This window comes from Ambystoma mexicanum, chromosome 5q (assembly GCF_040938575.1).
Source record: "Ambystoma mexicanum isolate Mex_15411 chromosome 5q, UKY_AmexF1_1, whole genome shotgun sequence".
NCBI lineage: Eukaryota > Metazoa > Chordata > Amphibia > Caudata > Ambystomatidae > Ambystoma > Ambystoma mexicanum.
In genome coordinates, this window is record NC_090933.1 from 222,054,186 (window position 1) to 222,074,825 (window position 20,640).

General features: G+C 44.0%; 1 long non-coding RNA gene across 1 annotated transcript; it reads right to left on the reverse strand.

The window, feature by feature from the left end:
• Nucleotides 1–7,854: 7,854 nt before the first annotated feature.
• Nucleotides 7,855–13,145, reverse strand: LOC138498568 (uncharacterized). The gene is made up of 2 exons (XR_011278753.1): nucleotides 13,047–13,145; nucleotides 7,855–8,274 (listed from the first exon to the last, which is right to left on the reverse strand). It is a non-coding gene; the product is annotated as an uncharacterized lncRNA (long non-coding RNA).
• Between the last annotated feature and the right edge of the window lie 7,495 nt (nucleotides 13,146–20,640).

Consider the following 20,640-nt stretch of genomic DNA (forward strand, 5'->3'; position numbering starts at 1 on the left):
CTTGTTTGTTTTGCAGGTTCCTCCATTTTATGGTATAAAGCAGACTATTATATACAACCTTTTAAAGGATCAAGAAAGTGTGAACAATTAATTATTGAGAAGTTCTAAGCAGTTTACTTATTTGGTAAAAAGGAAGATGCATGTTTAAGTAGATTCAAATGAAAGAAAGTGGGGGTAGGTTAGGTTTAGAGTTAAGATTAGGGATTAAGTTAGCCATGGTTTTGACAAAAAAAGAAACATAAACACATTAAGAAAATGAGGATCGAGGCAGAGAAGAAGGGAGAAGCTGGACACGCCCATCAATTAAAGAGAAACAAGAAACATACATTCATCAAAACAATTGATATGAAAGTATATCTTTAATAAATTCACCATTAAAGTCAAATCCTTATAACAACATGAAACTAGCTCCTCGTATAGTGCAGCCTTGTTTTGCCTGCCTTTCAAAAGTCTCCATTCCCAGGTTTCCTGATTGCCGAGTACCTAAGAGCGCCTTTATCATTCATGGCTCTCATGAAAATCCTTGCTCGAGTCTGCACAAGTTTAGGGATTTGGTTCTAGTGGTAGATCCAAAATCTGCTACAGTTCCTAACAGATGAGTTGCAAGGCGATAGCTTGAGTTTTCTAGGTGGTTCTGCTGCCTCTGCATAATCCCTTTTTGGAGGTCATTCCTTTCTGGTGCCCTTTGGACTCCTTTGTACTGCTTCTGCAATACCCCAGTCCTGGCACCCGTTTGCCAATCCCGTCTTTCCTTAAACCCCTTTCATAGATATCATGTACTGACAGTCTGTCGCCTTCTTTGCATTTAACTAATCCGTGTCTGTGCTCAAACCACCACAAAGGTTCCCTGTACATCCGGTGGAGCCAGTAAGAATAGGCTTCATATTGGCTTGCAAACAAAGACTTCTTTAGATCTCAGTTGCCATAGAGTCATCGAGGCACTTTGTTTAAGCAAACACTCAGGCCCTGATTCTTGGAATGATTTGCGTGTAAAACAAGGATTTGTGTGCCATTCGGCCCGCAAATCCCTGTTTAATGAATGGGGATTTGTAGGAAGAATGGCACGCAAATTCCCATTTTCCATGCAAATAATTCCATGAATTGGGCCCACAAGGCTTAATTGGAGATAAATAAGTGCCAGGGCCCAAATATTTTGTAGCACTCTGGTGACACTGTGGCTGGGCAACACTGCTGCCACCACCCACAGCTGCTCCCCATAGCCAGTGCTACACTATAGCAGGCACCTGCTCATTGTGTTTGATGGAGGCACTGACTATCACCACTTCACAATTAAGGTGAGTCTGAGACAATAAGTTACGGGACTCAAAAATAAGTGCCAGGGCAATCCCTGGCAAACACCCCTACAAGTTAAGCACTGTAAACACTGCGAACTGGCTTTAAAATCTCACTCCAAGTCTCAAGGTAGATCATACACATGTAGCCAACAAGTTAGGATTCATTTTACTGTCGCTTGTCTATCATGTTCTTTATTCATTTGACCTTCACCTGGCTATCCTATTGGTGCCTGTCAGCAAGGCCATCTCCTGCTTTGTTCATCATTTCAGCCCATGCATTCACCTCCATTACCAGTAATGTATATGATTGTTGCTGAATTAAAGTCTTTAATGTACTCTTCCATGTGCAGCGTGTAGTGGTCAGTAGTCTGCAGAGGTGATGTCATGCGCACAATGTTAGCCATGTCCGAAGTATGAGTGTCTTACTGGTAACAGTTTCTGAGAAGAGTGAAGCAACTAGCCTGGGTGGTGGTGCTGGTACATTAGGGGAACAACGCCTTTGGAAGCTCACACTTGCCTCTTGACTGCACTTAAATAAAAGTGCCTTACCATCAACAATCAAGTGTCATCACGGCCCGGGGATCTGCCAACATTGGCGGCTAGGGAAAAAGGCTCTGCTATAGGTCCCAACCCGAACCTGCTGCAACTTTCTGCCTGGTTCCTACCTCACTCCCCAAGTTTTGTCAAGCCTTGTAAAACAATCCACTTCACTGGGCCTCATTACGAGTTTGGAGGTAGCCATGTCGTCATTACCGGCATGGCTACCTCCAAACTAGTGTCTGGGTCCCGAAAAAAGGGAATTACCTGCCATTCCGACTTTTGCGGGCCCGGTAATTCCCATTTTCGGGACCCAGACTCGGTACGTCCCCATTCCCATTTGAGACTCCATAGGGGTCAGTGGGAATGGGGAGTATGCTATCAATGGACCCGTTAATGACGGGTCCGTTGTTAGCGTCCTGGTCTGCTCGCGGGTGCCGGTATGCACCTCTGGCCAGACCAGACGTGCATACCACCACCCACGAGCAAACTCGCAATGTGGTGGCCCGGTATGAACGGTGCCGGTACTTTACCGGCACCGTTCATACCGCAGTCGCCAGGGTCGTAATGAGGCCCACTGTCTTAACTCCCCATTGATATTGACTGTTGTTTGGTATGACTATGTTCCACCCAAATCCTTTTGTCGAAGCTCTCCTAATAGATAACAAGAGGGTCCCCTGATATGATTTGTCTTGAAATCTACAATGATTAAAATCAACATGTTCCTTTTATCTTACTTGACACGTAGATTATCAGACCATATCGTTTCTAACCCAGTGATGTCATCCTATATGCTAATCATATTGAATTTGAACTCTACCCCAACAACCATGAACTTACTTGTTTCCTCTACAGCCACCCAAGTTCAAATATCTGACTCTGCATGATTGTCAACTTATGTACACAATATCACACCCCACCTAACAAGGCACTGTCAAACAACATTTAAATAAAAAAAGAAAAACACAGAGCAAGCTTTTTGCATGCTGAGGTCACGGTCGGCATCTGAGAGACTAAAATCACCAGCGAGAGGCAAGGAGCCAGGGTCAGCACTGTGAATATCACAAGATAATATACTCACAGGTGAGCCAAAAAAGAATGTTCTTTCTCCCTCACTCCGTTCTACAATCTCATGTGTGTCTTCAACCCTGTTCCTAACCAATTCTTAGTCCCTATCTATTCATTACTTTTCGAAATGGAGAATGGTATCCACAGGCCAGAGTTCTGTATGGAGGCAGCAACAACAAAAGAGTGTGTGTGCAGGCAAGCAGCACTGTGGTCTCTAGCTGTCATAGGCCCTCATTACAACACCGGCGCTAAACCATGGCGCTATTAGCACCATGGTTGGTGCCAGTATTGTAACAAGTCCGCCATGGTGAAATGGGGAAGTACCACCCCATTCCAAGGTTGGCGGGGCGGTACTTCTCCATTTCACCATGGCCCTTCCCCATTCCCATTTTCGCCTCATAGGGCATAATGGGAATGGGGAAGGCGGTAAGTTACCTCGAAAGTCCCTTTGCGGGTCCCTACTTTAACGGCTGGTCTAGACCAGCCGTTAAGGTTGGGTCCCGCAAAGGGACCTCGTAATTAGGCGCTAAGGAGTTAACGGCGCTGCAGCCTTTTACGGCGCCGTTAACCCCTTAGCGCCAAGGTCGTAATGACCCCCATATTGTCTTCAATGCGGTCTTCCACTAACTACAGGGTTGAAATTTTGGTACTTGGGCAGGACCTGCATTGTTGTCCTGAAAGAAAGGGAGAAAGCCTGGGGCTGTGGTATAGAGGAGTCTCTCTTCCTCAACACCTAGGCCATCATGTCACCCACGCGCCAACTGACTCACTAGATGCCATCTGCCTCTTCCCTCCCCTCTACCCTGCACAGCTGTACCCCTCCTCAGTGCCCCTCTGTATCCTACACCCTGCTGTATATCTGTTCTGTTGTTACCTCTGAAAAGGACTCTGTTATGCATCTGTGCTTTTTTATACCTCTATAAAGTGCACTGTTGCTTCTCGAAGCTAGGTCTGCACTCAATAAATACCGTAATAATAATAATAATAATAATAATAATAATAATAATAATAATAATAATAATAAAAGGGTTCCCCAGCACGTCCGCTGTATCCCAGCCATTTGGCATCCCCCGACTCGTCAGCAATGACTCCTGTTTTAACAGAATGTTGATGAAGAGTGTCAATAGTGATCTAATCAAAAGGCTGGGTTGGTTGAGGCATGGACGAATCAAGTCCTAACCTCACCTCCATCATTCAGATAAAGTCCCTTTGTGTTCAATGTCTCCCCTTTGACACGTTGTGCTGACAGGGGCCATGATGATATCAGCAATAATTGATATCCTGAGCAGCAGCAGCAGCAGGAAAGATACCATCAAGCTTCTGTGAAAGACTCTTCACCTCCACGCCTCCTCTCGCTGCAGTCTTCTAAGTGATCACGTGACTTACATGACTTGCCTGACTTCTAACAACCTCATGCCTGCCTTTTTTGAGTTCTCATGCGAGTGCAAACGTGGAGGTATGAGTGCGGCTGTCGTGCAGCTTCACATAACTAAGTGAACCCTATAATAATCTACAGCAAGCATTGGCAAAGCTGACAGTTCAGGCGTTTTTGTAGTTGTGGTATAGGCATTTGCTAGGTGCGGATTCAATGGTATTACTTGGCCATAAGATGTCAACAGGTGGGACATAGAGCGATTACCTGGGTATAATATGTCAGTACCTGGCAAATGCTTATCTAATACCTCAAGCCAAAACTGGTAGCTTTGTTGTTACTGGTTTTTAACAGGATTTCATTTCATGGAAGAGATATAAATCAAGTGGCAAAATGCACACTTGGTTAAGCCATTATAGCCATTTACAGCTCTAATTAAGTCATTAACTCGAAGCTAAAATGGCTTAGAAAAAACACCGGCAGGGTAAAGTGTAATGTTTCTGCTTGATAGAGGGAGCTGAACGAGATCCCAGGAGGATGTGTTTAGGGTGGCGAGAGGCACGTAGTGGGTGCGAATGACCATAGGGATTACGTGGCCATGTGCTGTCAATGGGTTGATAAATAACCAAACAAAACCCACAGGCTGTGTGTCTCTCCTCACATGTCACCTCCCTCTAAATTGTACTCATGTGCAATAGTTTCTGCTTATAGGTGGAACTCATACGCCCCATAATAGCCCAAACGAAAAAAGGAATGCCAGATTGGAGCTGCAAAACAGACGAGTGCATCAAAAGAATGGACCTTGAAGAGCTGCTCAATGGAAGAAACTCTGCATGGAACCCTGCTCCGGAGCCATGGATTAGGACTTCAATGCCGTGATCGGGCAATAGGCCGCAGAGATTGAAAGGCAGGGTATATATTGAAGCCCGACACACTTTAGGAATATGGATAGCGATATTGTCCCATTTTAACATATACATTTCGGTAACTGAAATTTTAGTTTGCGTGATGAAACTGTTTTATGAATTTGTATGCTTTTATGACTTATGTGGAAATAAAGCTTGATTGATTCATTGAATAGGGAAACATTGTTTCCCAAAAATAGACAGAAAACGTAGATCTTTACCTCCAACAGACCGTCTGCTGTGAATTCTACCACTCAAGGACAACACGACCTCGAAATTCCAAGGCTTTGCAGTGCTTGGACCTCGTGATTATTTACACTGGCTCCATGAATTAAATTAAAGGACCAGAGAAAGGCCAAAGATGCCATGATGAAATGGAGGATCGACATTGGTCATAACCCCATCTTAGATGCCCCCAAACACAGCGGGTCATGGTGCCCAATGGGAACGAGGACATTGTTGAAATTAAGAACACACTGATAGATGGAGCTCAAGAAACAGGAATGCTGGGGTTGCATTGTGCAAAGTCAACTAGGGAAGAACATAGTCCATTCAACGTCTGCCAACCCAAGAAAATGATATGCTTTACGCCAACTGAAAATACAGACTAGCTACAGAAGGTATATCACCTGGACTCTAATCTCCCCAGGTCTCCACATCTGAAGAGAAGAAACAACAATGCAATGGAACAAGTGGATTCTACTATGCAGAATGCACAGAGAAGAAAGCTATCTTGCCTCAACACCAAAAATGGATAGTCTGGACGAAAAACATGGCAAAACTGCCAAAGTTATTCGGAGAATGGCCAAAAGGTCATGTTCAATAAAAGCACCTTTTTGGCAAGAAACGTGACATCTTACTTCTGTCCAATCATCCGAGCCTTGTTACCAACATTAAGGGAAACATCACATCTTTCCATCCCACCCTCAACAAAAACCATGTTATGCTAAAAGGGATTTAAGTGCACCTCTAGCCTTTTACTTGAATTTGTGGTGGATAAAATCACCCGTATTTTTTCCCTCTCTTTTCTTGTCCCTTCTTCACCGTTTTCCTCATAGATCCTGGAGTTGGAATTGCATATCAATGTTGTGGGCTACAGGGGGAACGGGTGTGGATTGTTATTATTGTATTCGTGATGGTTGGTTAACTTTAATAAGTTGAAGTTATTACGTGCTAATTTGTCTGTTGAAAGAATGAATAAAGTTGTTTAAAAAAATAAAAAGTAGGCTGCAAGTTTCAACCTTACCTCTAGTGAAAGCTCTCGACAAACTGCAGACAAAAGCGTCAATGACCTGCAAACATTGCAAATGAAGCCAGTACTCTTTCTAGAACTATCTAATAGTATAACTGAGCGGCTAAGCACGGGATCTCTGAAATACTGTATCTGATAGCACGCGAAAGGCCAAATACTATAAAGAAACAACAAAATCAGAACCTGACAAAATCTTCAATAATAGAAGTAAACTTATTACTGTATCAATATTAACCCCCACCGTTGGCTTGCTGGGGCCGGTAATGGCTCGGCGGCCAAGTTATATCCCTGAGCGAAGCAAGGGCATTAACACTGGGCCCCTCTGCCGATAGCGGCCCGTGGGGCTCACAGAGGGAGGTATTATTTCTACTAGCAGCCCCGGTTCTTAAAGCTTTGTTTTTGCAGTCCGTATTACAAGAGGCGTAGACAGGGTAGGGCCTGAGCGGGCATGGCCTACCCAAAATCTGTAAATGCCCAATGAGCAGCACTGTGTGGGCATTTACATATGTTAATGCCACCGCCGTGTGTCCAACCACATTAGCTTCAGGCACCACTTGCTAGACAATCCTGCCTATGCGTCTGCGTAGTACACATTAAATAAAGGCAGCATTTACAGTAGATTCTGCTGTAATCCGCCTAATTTCAGTTGGTTTAAAAAGCAGGAGGTTTCCATGGGAATCTAAAGCACTTGCACCAGAATTAAGATGTCATGGTGGCGTAAAGGCTTGCACATTTGTATGGTGGAGAGGATGGGAGTGATGGAAGCGACAATTCTGTTCTGTGCCACACAAATCAAATGAAAATATGTCATTGTGGGAAAAACATGCGTACAAGTTTTCCACGTGAATTTTACACATGCTTTTTTTTTACTGTAAACCATATGGAACATGACCCTCCCAAGAGTTTTATGGATTTGTTTTAGAAGGTACGATATAATGGACGTTTTTTTGAGGGAACTGGAATGGGAAAATGGGCGTGGGAGTGGGCTGTGGTGGAGCGGGGAAGGGCAAACGTTTTTTTTTGTGTTGCTTTTGTTTAATAGAGCTGGAGCAAAATGTTGGAATGCGTTCTTACAGAAAGGTGTCAGTGCAACGGGCCTAATTTTAAAAAGCGTTGTTCAATGGAACATCCCATTGAAAAACGCTTTATAAATCAGGCCTAACTTGTTTTTCGTATGCGTGCACATCCTTGTTGACACGACTTGTAAAACATAGTGATGTTTCTTGTTATTATCAGATGCTAACCTAAGAATAAATAACATAGCAGAGTTATAATGCGACTGTTAAACCTCATACATCCGCGTAAGACTGCAGATGTTCGTTTTAAAAACGTTTTCTTAATTAAAATAATGTGCAATGCACAATGACTAATCCCCCACACTAACGTGAGATGGGGGTTTAGATTCTATTAAAGACAAGGAGGCGATTATTATGCATTACAATCTTTACTCTGAAACCACAGCAGCAAAGAAAAAACTTTTACAAACAAAAAAGTTTCAACAACAGAACTAGATAAAGTTCAATGTCAATGCATGGGGAACTCCCCAAACCATCATGGAGGATAGGTCATACCCTGCAGGGGACCAATGAGCAGGGACCCTCCTTTATATATGTCCATTACTCTAACGCCAACCCCTCTTTCTGCAGCTGACTTGCACCAGACGCCCAATGGAACGGTTGAACTGCGTAGCGCAGAGAAAAAGGATCCAGCGAAAGCGGAGATCTCAACCTTTCCGCAGCCTGAAGCAATGAAGAAGTTCTTCTGGATAGGACTTCTCACCCGAAATCACGCACTCCAGAACTTGTAACTGCGATCCACACTCCTGAGCAGAACCTCAACTCGTACCTGTAAGAACAACAAGCAAGAAGGGTGGGTGGTTGGGAAGAACAACAAACAAAAGAATGTTCTCACTTGAACCACCTGTGTACATGCGTATCACAATTGTCATATCATATCATATCATATCCAGGGTGGGTGGGAGGGATAATAATCGCCTCCTTGTCTTTAATAGAATCTAAACCCCCATCTCACGTTAGTGTGGGGGATTAGTCATTCTATGACAAGACAGGAGGCTCATATTATGCAAGTTCAAAGCCCTTGCATCTCATTAGTAAGTACAAAATGATCCAATATAATAGATAATATAATAAAATGAAAGGAAAGGTAACATTTTTTAAATGCTTTCATTAAATCAATCTGTTGACCAATCAGAGAATTGCCCAAGACTAGGTTGCCCGAAAAGCTGTCTTATAAGGCAAAGTCAAATCCACTGCAAGAAAAACAGGAATGTGCCAAATCCAGCGTTCCTTACAGGCCACCAAAACCAACTGGTTAAAAGAGGGGAAAACATTGAACAAAGTTTTCCTATACTAATAGGTTAGGACAAAACCATCTGAAATAAACACCTATGTTGTTCAATCAAATATTCAAAACACTTAAATTCGTACCATTTTTGGGGACCTAGAAAGCAAACCCATGAAAACAAACACCTAGCTCTCCTGGAGATAAAGAAAAGTACCCCATAGGGGTGAAAGTCTTATAGGTTCCATCCCATGCATTAGAGGAAGATATCGCATTAGAAACAGGGCATGTCACAGAACTACACTGGGGAACCAAGAGGGAAAGACAAATCTTCAAAAGGGTAAAATGGGAGTAAAAAATCATTTTTATACATTTTGTAATAGGACAATCCATCCTGAGCGGAGCTGAAAAGCAATAGAATTAATCTACAATTGTCTTCAGACATATGTGTATACTAAGGAGGGAAGTCTTCTGGAGGCAGAAGCAGAATGGAAGAGAGGGCCCCACCTGAGAAGCTAAACCCGTCAAACCGCCAACACGGAGACCCTCAGACCTCCCGAACTCTTGAAGAAGGACTCTGCTGCCATGACAAAAGGCAGATATTATAAACCTGATCCTTAAGAGGCCAAACTTGGCAAGAAGAAAAAATGTATCCGACATCCAATCACTACCATTATAGTGATATCTAAACTCCTTTGTAGGTATGCCCGGTGCTTGAACCTTGATCCCTCCTCCCTGGTGATAAATCCCCTAGCGGATCAAAAGTAACCGAAGGAGGACACCAAATTTCCAAAATCTTAGCAAGACTCTAAACTGCAAAGAACTGATCACTAAATGGTTAAACTGAAGGCGTACACCAGAAGAGGTCCAACCTATATTTCAGCCAATTTGCAGATCTTTGAAGCTCACAGCACCCTGAGCTGGCACCTTACTGCAAACAAACTCTTGTGAAAACCCCAAAGGTCCACCTGCCATGCAGGTGACTATGATAATCAAGTCATCAACCAAATATATATCCCAGCACTCTGGTAATCGTAGCGGCAGACACCGTCTGAAAGTTAATGTATAGACTCTGGAACGCATCGTGATAGAGGGTCATAACGTGGATGGGGGATAGTATCACTCCCAGACCCCTCTATCCCACCAAGGGATATTGAGCCTTCCCAAAAGAGGAGAAACCTCCCCCACTTATCCAAAGGAAAAACCTTGCAATCCAGAAAGAAAACTACCCTGAGGACCACATTAAAGCCCCGCTTTACACCGTTAAGAGAAATAAATACCCACTAGCGCCTCTAACCAATCCCCTGACTGGACAGACTCCAGTTAACTTATTGAAATACCAGAGATTAGCACAAAGGAAAGTAACAGACGGGAGGGAAATGCTCAGTGCGAGTCTGCACTGGTCACCCGCCAGAACTCCTGTAAAAAGGAAAAAACTGAAACTATTGGATACTCCCAGAGGTGTAATATTATGATGCAATCTCCCCCAAGGATGGCAGGAAAACTGAAACCATTGGATACTCCCAGAGGCGTAATATTATGATGCAATCTCCCCCAAGGATGGCAGGAAGGGGAATGAGGGGGAAAGAACTCTGGATAATTATCAATGCCCTGTAAATGCAAGGTTGAGAAGAAATCTGGGACCACTGTCCCCTCAAACCCTGAGGTCTGAGTCACTGTATTCATGTGAGGCTGACTGGCCACTAAGGGAATCAGGGGAAGGAAAAACTAAGCACATTGTCCATAGCAAAACAGTACTTATACAGTACTACGAACCCTCAGGTATATGAGTGGTGCTTAACACTACTACGGGCGTTGTGTGGTGTGAGGTGTTCACTTATCGATCTCAGCAGGATAAAAGACTGATGTAGACCTTTCCAAAATTAGGAACCTGTATCAGAACGGTCAGCACGGATATGAAAACAGCACTCTAAAGAGGTTAAGCAACGCTCATGAGGGTACAGAAGCCTGCGTGTACTCCTCGAGCAGAGGAGAAGTTGCAACACACTGTTAGACGGTTAGCTGAACCATAGGCCAAGCTTTGGGAGGAAAAACATGAGGCAGGCGCCAGCAAGTTATTATTTGGCAACTCGTCTAACTGATACCATCAAGTGTTTCCAAACACTCCATCCAAGTAAAACATGGTTGCTCAACTTGTCATGTAAAAAACTGAACGGTTACCCTCGAGCTGACCCTGTCTCCACCAGAAACCAAAAGAATAAGGAATGTCCAATGGGACAAAAGTAGGGGAGAACAAACGTCCCCACTAAAGAGAGCCTTAAGCCCTACAGACCTCAATAGAGGCATAACGCATCATCTTTATTCTTCCTCATGTTGAGAGAAAATACTGTAGCTTAATCAGCACTGGTATTGGGTGGAGCAATTGAGGTCGGGAATCAAAACCTAAGGAAAGGACTGAGTTGTCCTGAAACTAACTAAGGTAAAGGGTGACAGAATTTTTAACTAAAAGATGAATGATAACACCAGATAGATGGTTAGAGAGGAAGGTACAACCCCATATGGGTCTGTTTACAACCACTTCCACACTCTTTTCTTTAAAGCACTTAATAAATAAAGAATATATAATATATGAAATATATATAAAATATCCAAAGAAGAGGGGTTACGCCCTCACAGGGGACCGAATCCCCGGCCCTTATATAAGCTGATACTCACTGAGCTTTCTGGGCCACTGACAATTCTGAAAAAACGCAAATGTGTTCCAGTCAACACTTAAACATATTGTTTATCAAAGCGTACACTGAGCAAGTGCACCTCAACTGCTCACCCCAGCAGGGTGAGGCAACCAATAGTACACGAGGGAGCACCTCGCAGTAGGAACAAGGCGAAGCCTGAAACCGAGCAGGTTACTGCACGCCTACAAGACCAAACAATGGCGTCAGCCATATGCAGCACCTAAACAAAGCTGCCGACCTTAAGGAAGGAATACACTGAGCAAGTGCACCTCCAACTGCTCGCCCGAGCAGGGCGTGATAATCAGCAGTACACGAGGGGGTAACCTCGCATTAGAACTCAGGCAGAGCCTGAAACCGAGCAGGTTATGGTGCATGCCAGTTAAGGTAATTACCCAAGTAGCCCACTTTAAGGGAGGAAACACTGAGCAAGTGTACCTCAACTGCTCACCCTAGCAGGGTGTGGACACAGCCGTATACAAGGGGACCCCTCGCAGAAACCCCAGGCAACCTTGCCACCGAGCAGGTGACTGCACCTTTCCAGGGAAGATAACCCAAACAAAAGAAAACTGTCAAGTTGAAGGTAGGATACACTGAGCAAGTGCACCTCCAACTGCTCGCCCGAGCAGGGTGTGATAATCAGCAGTACACGAGGGGGTAACCTCGCAATAGAATCAGGCTGAACCTGAAACCGAACTTATGGCACCTACAGTGAAGGCAAAGCACATAACTTAAGAAATAAGTAAATGAATAAATAAACAAAGAAAATAAAATAAAACTGCAGACTGGCAGTGCATCGGGCTCTTGCGCTGGATGGTCAGACTTTGACCTAACAAACCCACAGTCTATCAGTAAACATTCTTTCTTTCCAGCACTAAAGGTAAGGAAATGTGTTGTGTCACCAGGGATACGAAATTACAAACATTTAACAAAACCACATTTTTACTATTAAAATGTTTGTGCTATAATCTTTCTGAAGAAGTCATGAACCGACCAAATGCCCATTAGGAAATCCCTGCTCAACTGAGCAAAAAAGGTGACAATCAAATACCTCCATTGTAAAATACAATTATTTAAAATATCTAATCTTAAAATATACAAATAAACATGCGCTGGTCGGCCGCGAACCCGGGTCTTCCTGCATGGGAGACCTGCAGCTCTATATTTGAGCTAACTTGGCTCAGTACTGAAACAGAGGCTTTTGTTACAAACATAAGCCACAGGGGCAGGCCGAACCCAAAGCCTGCAGCACCTGGAAACCCCAGGTGACCATAAATCTGTCAAGGGGCACGAATTCAAACAGGCGAAATGAAGAGGGAACGCTCTCGCGCACGCCGGGAGCGAGTTGATTAATGCACTAGAAACACCTGAGTTTACAAGCGCGAGAAATTTTTAAAGAAGAAATAAATTAGAGAGCTCCCTCGAACTCACAACCTCATGGACTGTAGTCCGAAATTCAACCATTGCACCACTGCTTCAGCTGAAACAGGAAGTATGAGCATAATACATATTTTCTTTTTGAAAGACACCAAAATGAAACCAACGGCCGCACGCGGCTATCCAGATACATTGTATCAAATACACAAATTCCTTTATAATAAAAGGTAATTAACACATATTTACCATATAAATAATATATGTCATATTCAAACTAATAAAGCCTACTACTGACAAACAATGTAAGACACAACTGAAAGGGGTGACTTAGCTCTGTGGTGTCAGCAGCAAAGAAAGAGGAGTTGGCGTTAGAGTAATGGACATATATAAAGGAGGGTCCCTGCTCATTGGTCCCCTGCAGGGTATGACCTATCCTCCATGATGGTTTGGGGAGTTCCCCATGCATTGACATTGAACTTTATCTAGTTCTGTTGTTGAAACTTTTTTGTTTGTAAAAGTTTTTTCTTTGCTGCTGTGGTTTCAGAGTAAAGATTGTAATGCATAATATGAGCCTCCTGTCTTGTCATAGAATTGCATTTTATGTAACCAATCTATAGTAAACATCTTCAGGGATTGTACCATTTTCAAGTTACCATATCAGCACGCTGACATGGCAATAAAGGTACAAACGTGACAGCTGGAGATAACTGTCGCGTTCTGACTGAGTTTCGATATTTGAGGTAATCGAATTGCATGGCTATCAGGGGAAAAGAAAATAGTCCCGGCGCTCGCTACCTCCTAAGGTGAAATGGCCAGCAACTGTACCGCTCAAATCACTTAACCTCCATCCTGTTAGGTCAAAGGGCATGCTGGATTGCTGTCACACGAGATAGAGGCAGGTGCTTTCCGCAGGAGTACATGGGACCCATGTCAAGATAAGCCTTCTGATATCACGCCACTGAAACTCAGCACAAACCGGCTGGCCGCTGATAACCACGCACCACGTTCAGGGCCCTCATTGCTTATTTTGTTTCCCATCACTTCTAGAAACGAGCCGTTTCCTTTATTACGCAGTTTAAAATCTACAGAGGTAGCATGTTATCATGTTCTATTTTTCATGCTGTCGGTAAAATCCAGGATCTTCTTTGTGCTATAGTCCAAAAGGGACAAGATAAAGGACCCTGCTTTGTAATTGTGACGGATCCGAGGTCACGAGGTTGCTGATTCAGACGTCTTCACGCAGGTGCGTCTGGAATTTTAAGCCAGTCATGCTCCAAGGAAGTAAATCGTTAACGCTGTTTGAAACGTGCATTTCTTTTGCTTGCCTCCAATAGTCCAGAGATTCGTGCCAATAAGCAATACTTTTTTCGAAAGGCTTGGAAATGTTGGCCACGTCCCTGTTCCTAACATTGTTATTTCATCAAATCCAACGTCTTATTGACGTACAGTACACAATAATTCGCTCTTTTGTAGCTAGAGCAAAAATGCGTGTACACCCATCTTAAAAAAGAAAAGTGCGGGGAAAATGTATTTTGGAACAGTGTTCCCCTAATGCCATAGCCGTGGGTGAACAGAGTGCTTCTCCTCGAATGAGAATTCAGGCCTGCTTTTCTGAATGGAACAAACGTGTGTTCATTGTTGGTCAGCCATCTGTAAAGGAGGGCATGTGGGAACGATATGTGCTAATGAACGAATCGAACTTATTTGAAAGTGTGGTGTGTTTCATGCCATGGACATTCTGAGTGGCAAAAGATTACACGAGTAGGATGACGAATGAGCACGTTTTCTCTCCACATTTCTCTCTTACATTTGCTTGTAAACGTTGAAGTAACAAAATGAAATTAAGACTATGTGGACAATAGCGGCTGGTGAATTGTTTTGCTGGAGGGGCGTTAATATTTCCCACAAATATGCCAGAGCGACCGAGCATCGCAACGGAGCCTGACCCAACCAAGAGGTGTTCCGAGGTATTTCCCCCTGTGAAATGTTTTTAGCATTATGATAAAATGGTTATCGTACAACACACGTTGTGAAACACTGTGTAAAAGGCCAGACAGGTTCCATTTTGTTTTGTAGGTAACTCCAGTCCAAAAATCACTCGACAATATATGTCAGAATAACATTTTTTCACACTGGCTGTGCCCATACATTTTCATTCTGGCTGGACCAATATATGCCACCTGACGTAATTGAAGTACTTCCACTCCAGTACTGATATTATTACGTTTTATTGTCCAGGTTCAGTTAACATACCAAGTTAACATAAGACACAAAGGGAGACAGAAAACACCGGCTCCCCACACCCCTGCAGCCATCAACGCTCAATCCAACTCCAACTGTCCTCCTCAGCTCGCTCTGCAGACCGATAACGTCACAATCACCTGCACGCCCATCACTCACGCGCCCAACCCCATGCACACGATTATGACACATCCTCCTCTCTTATACAACAACAGAACATATGAGTGAAACACTAGCAGGCAATGTTCCACACACCATGACAACATTAACACTTCAGCCCTATCACAAAGTGGCCAACTAAGCAACAGACCTGAAGCACAAAGGAAGTAGACAAAGCCTTCGCTGAACCTAACCAGACCACAACAACTGGCCACGATGTGGTACCAAAGTAACTAACTTCAATATCATTCTCGATAACCAGCTCCCACCTAACCTGGTAAATAATTCAACTCCTTAACCCAACCAAGAAGCCTCACATAGCAACCTCCACTTGAAAGGTGATCTTAAAAGCTGATAAACACTAATTCCAACCCCTCTGATAATCCAAAAATACCCATAAAAACAGGGATAAGGCCCACCAAATTGGATAAAAGGGCCTAACAAACCCCCAATCTGTCCCAGAAACATGGACCCTCGAGAACCAAAAACAAAAAACAAGAACAGCCACCGGTCTCAAGCTCTCCCTCAAGACCCCAGGCCTGCCACACCCGGAACGCTCCACAACCCCACCCAGGGGACCAAACTAACAACCCACGCCATCAATGCACCTTGCTCCTTCCGCCCTAGTCTGCCCCCCAGGGCCTTAGGCCTGCCATGCCCAAGCGCAAACCAGCTCACCACGAGCACACCCAGCACTTCCTACCACGTCATTCCGGGAACCCAACTCCACTCCACCAATACCACCAATAAACGCACACGAAAAGTAATACCTACAACCTAAGCCATCAATGCACCAAGTACATGCCTCCCACAGCAACCGCTTAGATGCTACTAACCCCAACGTCAAAGCTACCACATTCCATGAATCAAAACAAAGAAGTACCCCTAAAACCTAAAACATCCCACCAATATCAGTTGCACAACCGCAACATAACACCCTAAATGAAAAACTCCTTTGCACCTAAACCAGAAAATGCCACCATATCAGTTGCACAACCACAAATAGACACCCTCAATGGCAAACACCTCTGCAACTACAACCAAGAGCAAAACAAAACAACTTTAGCAAGCCCATGCTCCATCTATACCAATCGCAGCCATACCCCATACAGCTGCACCACTATACATTACCCAACCAGCAGCTCAACATTGAACACCTGAACACTGCGCACCGTGTTGGTAATGAATTTGACAAAATTGAACTGAAATACATATAATCATGTAGCCTCCCCCCAACAACATGTCCAAGATCCACCCACCGTGAATCCTTAAGGTGAAAATATTGGCTCTGCACATTAATAACTAATGTTGACATTCCAGGACCCAATTGTTGCTGTCCCCGAAACTAAGTGAATTCCCAACTAAATGAGAAAACATCACTGAATGTGGGCTAAGAAAATCCCATTTCCTGTTGCAAAACCCACACAAACAATATTTAGTAACCCAAGATGCCCCAAGATTTATCCCAAATCTTGATACGCCAGACCGACGAGCAGTCATGAGTATGAATGAGTCACAGGGCAGTCCTTACCCAAATCCAATACCTGAAAAGAAAACAACATAGAATTTACAGTATGCTGTTACATTTTTAAATGTAAAACACAGTATCTAACACCCGCGGCTACAACATAAACATCACATCCACACAACAACAGCCGCCACAACTAGCCCCCTCCAAACCCTGGGACTAAAACATCTAACCCCTAAACATACAGGCCACATACGAACATAAACGTGCACCAGTACAACATTCCAAGCATACCAACACCACCAAGGCCCGAACAACACCTACCTCCCCTCAGTCACTTGAGAAGTCATATTGCGATAATGCCCCCTCCAGGATCCTCGCGCAGCCCTTGTACATCATCATCACAGTTCCAGTAACGATGATCTCTACCATCTGCAGGGCACCATCGGACAGAATGTTCACAATCCGAACGGCCATGGACTAGCTCTCCAGTGCACAAACGCCTTCTCTCCAACCTGCTCCCCGAACCGTGTGCAGACCATTGAAGAGCACCTCCAGTACTCAGACACCACTCCGCCGTCATGGTGTCCGCACCTCGCAAAGTCCAAAATCCACACGCACGACATCGGCCATGCCATCCACTCAGGTTGACAGTGCGCTCCATAGCCGGCAACAGTTTTATCAGGCACCGCACACTGTGTACTCCTTCACAGTGCCAACAGATGAGTGTGCACCTGACTGGGACCTTCCCCGGTACTACAAGCCCCAACCTTCACAATGGCACTCCAACTGCCGGAAACAAGTGTAGCCGCTCCTGCCAATCCGGCCCCACTGTACGCCCTGACGGACGCTTCCCCTTCCACCAATCAGGAGCCAAATTGCAGCGAGCGTTGCCTCCCCGCCCCTTAGCAAGCCGGGCGTTGCAGAGACAAGTAAACAAAGTCTCCTTGCGAGCTGGTGACAGTAAGTCAAACACTGGTCAAACGAATTAATAGAAGCGCCGGTTCGCTCCCAGGTTCTGCTTTACCTGCTGCTCGGAGCCCACCTGCGTAGAACGTTGGCTGCCGTCTTCCACAGGCAAACACCAACCGCCTTTGCCGGCGTCGGCACAATATGCAGCAGCACCCAGCTGCCTCCTAAATGCCCTGGGGTGTGGGGAGTACTAACGGGGTGGAAGTGTCCTGTACCAGCTGCACCCCCCACAGCAGCAGTAGAGATGGTTACACAAGTGTCTCCTTTTCTTTATCCTCGTCGCCAGTGACGTAATTGAAGTACTTCCACTCCAGTACTGATATTATTACGTTTTATTGTTCAGGTTCAGTTAACATACCAAGTTAACATAAGACACAAAGGGAGACAGAAAACACCGGCCCCCCACACCCCTGCAGCCATCAACGCTCAATCCAACACCAACTGTCCTCCTCAGCTCGCTCTGCAGACGGATAACGTCACAATCACCTGCACGCACATCACTCACGCGCCCAACCCCATGCACACGATTATGACACCACCATTCCAATATAAGAACGTACTCGTTGGATGCTTTGCACATAATGCCAGTAATCAAACTGTAATCCACACTGGTTCTGCCAATATATGGCAGTAGCCCCACATAAGAACATACTCCTGTTGGCTTTGTCTTTAAAAGTGCCATGTCACTATAAGAAAACATGCCCAAACTGGCTGCACAAGGTACTCCAGTTTAGACAGGCAATAACATCTCATGTTTGCTTTATCCTTTATGTCCAGTAAAATAAAATGCCATGACAGAGTAAGAAATAGCTAAGCTGGCTCCCCCAAAAAACAATTCTAGCCACGCAATAACACTTATCATGCTTCCGTTTATCATAGATGCCTAGAATAAAATGCTATGCCACATAAAGAAAGAGTTAGACTGGCTGCCCAAAAAAAACAATCTAGCTAAGTAAAACTCATACCATGCCCAGTATAAAATATCAGGCAAATATCAGGCAACAGTAAGAAAGGGCTAGACTGGCTACCCCAAAATGCCAGTCTAGCCAAGTAATAACACACCCGGCTAGGTTTATCATAGATAACCAGGTCAAAATGTCATGCCACAGTAACTAAGGGCCACACTGGATACCCCAATATGCGAGTCTACCCAAGTAATAACACATATCATGCTTGGATTAGCATAGATGCCCAGTAGAAATCTTCATGCCACAGTAGGAAAAGGCTAGACTGGATGCCCCAAAATGTCGCCAAGTAATAACACATATCATGCTTGATTTATCAAGGTTGCCCAGAAACAAATCATGCCACAGTTAAAAAAGGATAGGCTTGCTTCCCCAAAATGCCAGTCTAGCCAAGTAATAACACTTATCATGCTTGCTTTATTATAGATATCCAGTAAAAAGATGACATGCCACAGTAAGAAATCGATAGACTGGCTTCCTGTGGGGTGAAAAGACAGTGCCAGAGTGACAGAGATGGAAAGACCATGCTAGGCCCCTATTGTGAGAGTCAAAACATAACACAAATGGGCCTATTTCAACTTTAGTAAAATACAAAGACAATGAGTTGAAGGAGAGTGTGCCTTAGAAATGTAATATTGCTAAATGTGACCAATGGAGTCAAACAAAAAGAAACAGGTGGTGCTGCAGATGTTGACTTTGTGTAAATTGGGAAAAGGCACCTTTGACAGATTTAAAACCGCAGCAGTGCACGTGGAAAGAAAAGATACATTTGAAATACGGCGCATTTGGAAGATAAAATGGAGGAATGATGCCTGAAATTTAAGAAATTAAGTCAAGTGACAGATTGCGTTATCAGGAATGAAGAGACTTAATTTTCATCATATAAAATCACAGCATGTAAAGAAAAATTCCTATTTTGTTTTTGTAAAAGTGAACACTGGTTTCCTATGTTAACTGTGGCCTATCTGTGTGCATAAGATTAATAATCAATCTACCTCTGTTCTAAATTCATTGTGTCAATTTAAAATGCTATTCTTTTAGAATTATGTATTTAGCTTGTTTTTCCCCATTGAACTGGAAGGTCTGAGCCTCCGAAACTTTGACATCAAGACCATTGGCTGAGGACCTCTAGGAGATGAAGGTCTGGTTTTCAGTTTAAATGCTAAACAAAATACAGAGGATTAGATCGGAATTGGGGAGGTGGCAGATAAGTCACCCAGTAGAAGTGACCTTAAGGTCAGGTCTCCCCATTAACTGTGCATTAGCTTCAAACAAAAAATCTTTGAAGCCTAGGAGGGGAGGGCAGGATCACATGGACCAGCCAGATGTCCTAATCAGGTCATAGGAGAGAAAGGAAACCTAAGAAATGGTGAGGGCTGGTGTGAAACTCAGGGACACTTGTGGTGCCTTGCCATTGGCTAACATGGAATACATTTTCTTTTAAAGGGGATCAGAAGCCCGCTGGGACCATGTAAACATGAATGTTGAGTGATGGATACAACTTGAGTTAGAAAGACAATTATGACTCCAGCCTTCCCATAATTCAGAGGGAATAGAAAGTTGGTGTGATGGTAGGTTTTGGAAGTAACATTGGAATCAGGAAGGGGTAGATTTGTGACTATTTTGGGTCAGGAGCAAATCGATAAAGAAATGGTAGCTCTTCCAAGGAAGGTATTTATATGTGCCTTCAGTTATCTGAAAAATTAGGGTAGTTGTCATGTTGTTAGATTTTAAGGTCACTGAAAAAGTTAAACCCACTTGTCATTTTGGGATGATGAATCTCTCTCCTCCCTCACCCTCCATCGTTCACATCCCTTAACTCCATGTCCTATTAGCAGGCAGTGGACATATTGGGGGCAGGGAGAGCGAGAGAGCTGGCCAATCTGTAGCATGGAGATTAGGATAATAATATAGTGACACCAGCTGTATACAAGATCAGAAATACTATACAGGGTAAGTGTTAAAGGAGTGGGACAGGGCACACTCCTAAATTAAATTGAATTTCACGCAATTTCCAAAAGAAATAGACAAGTAT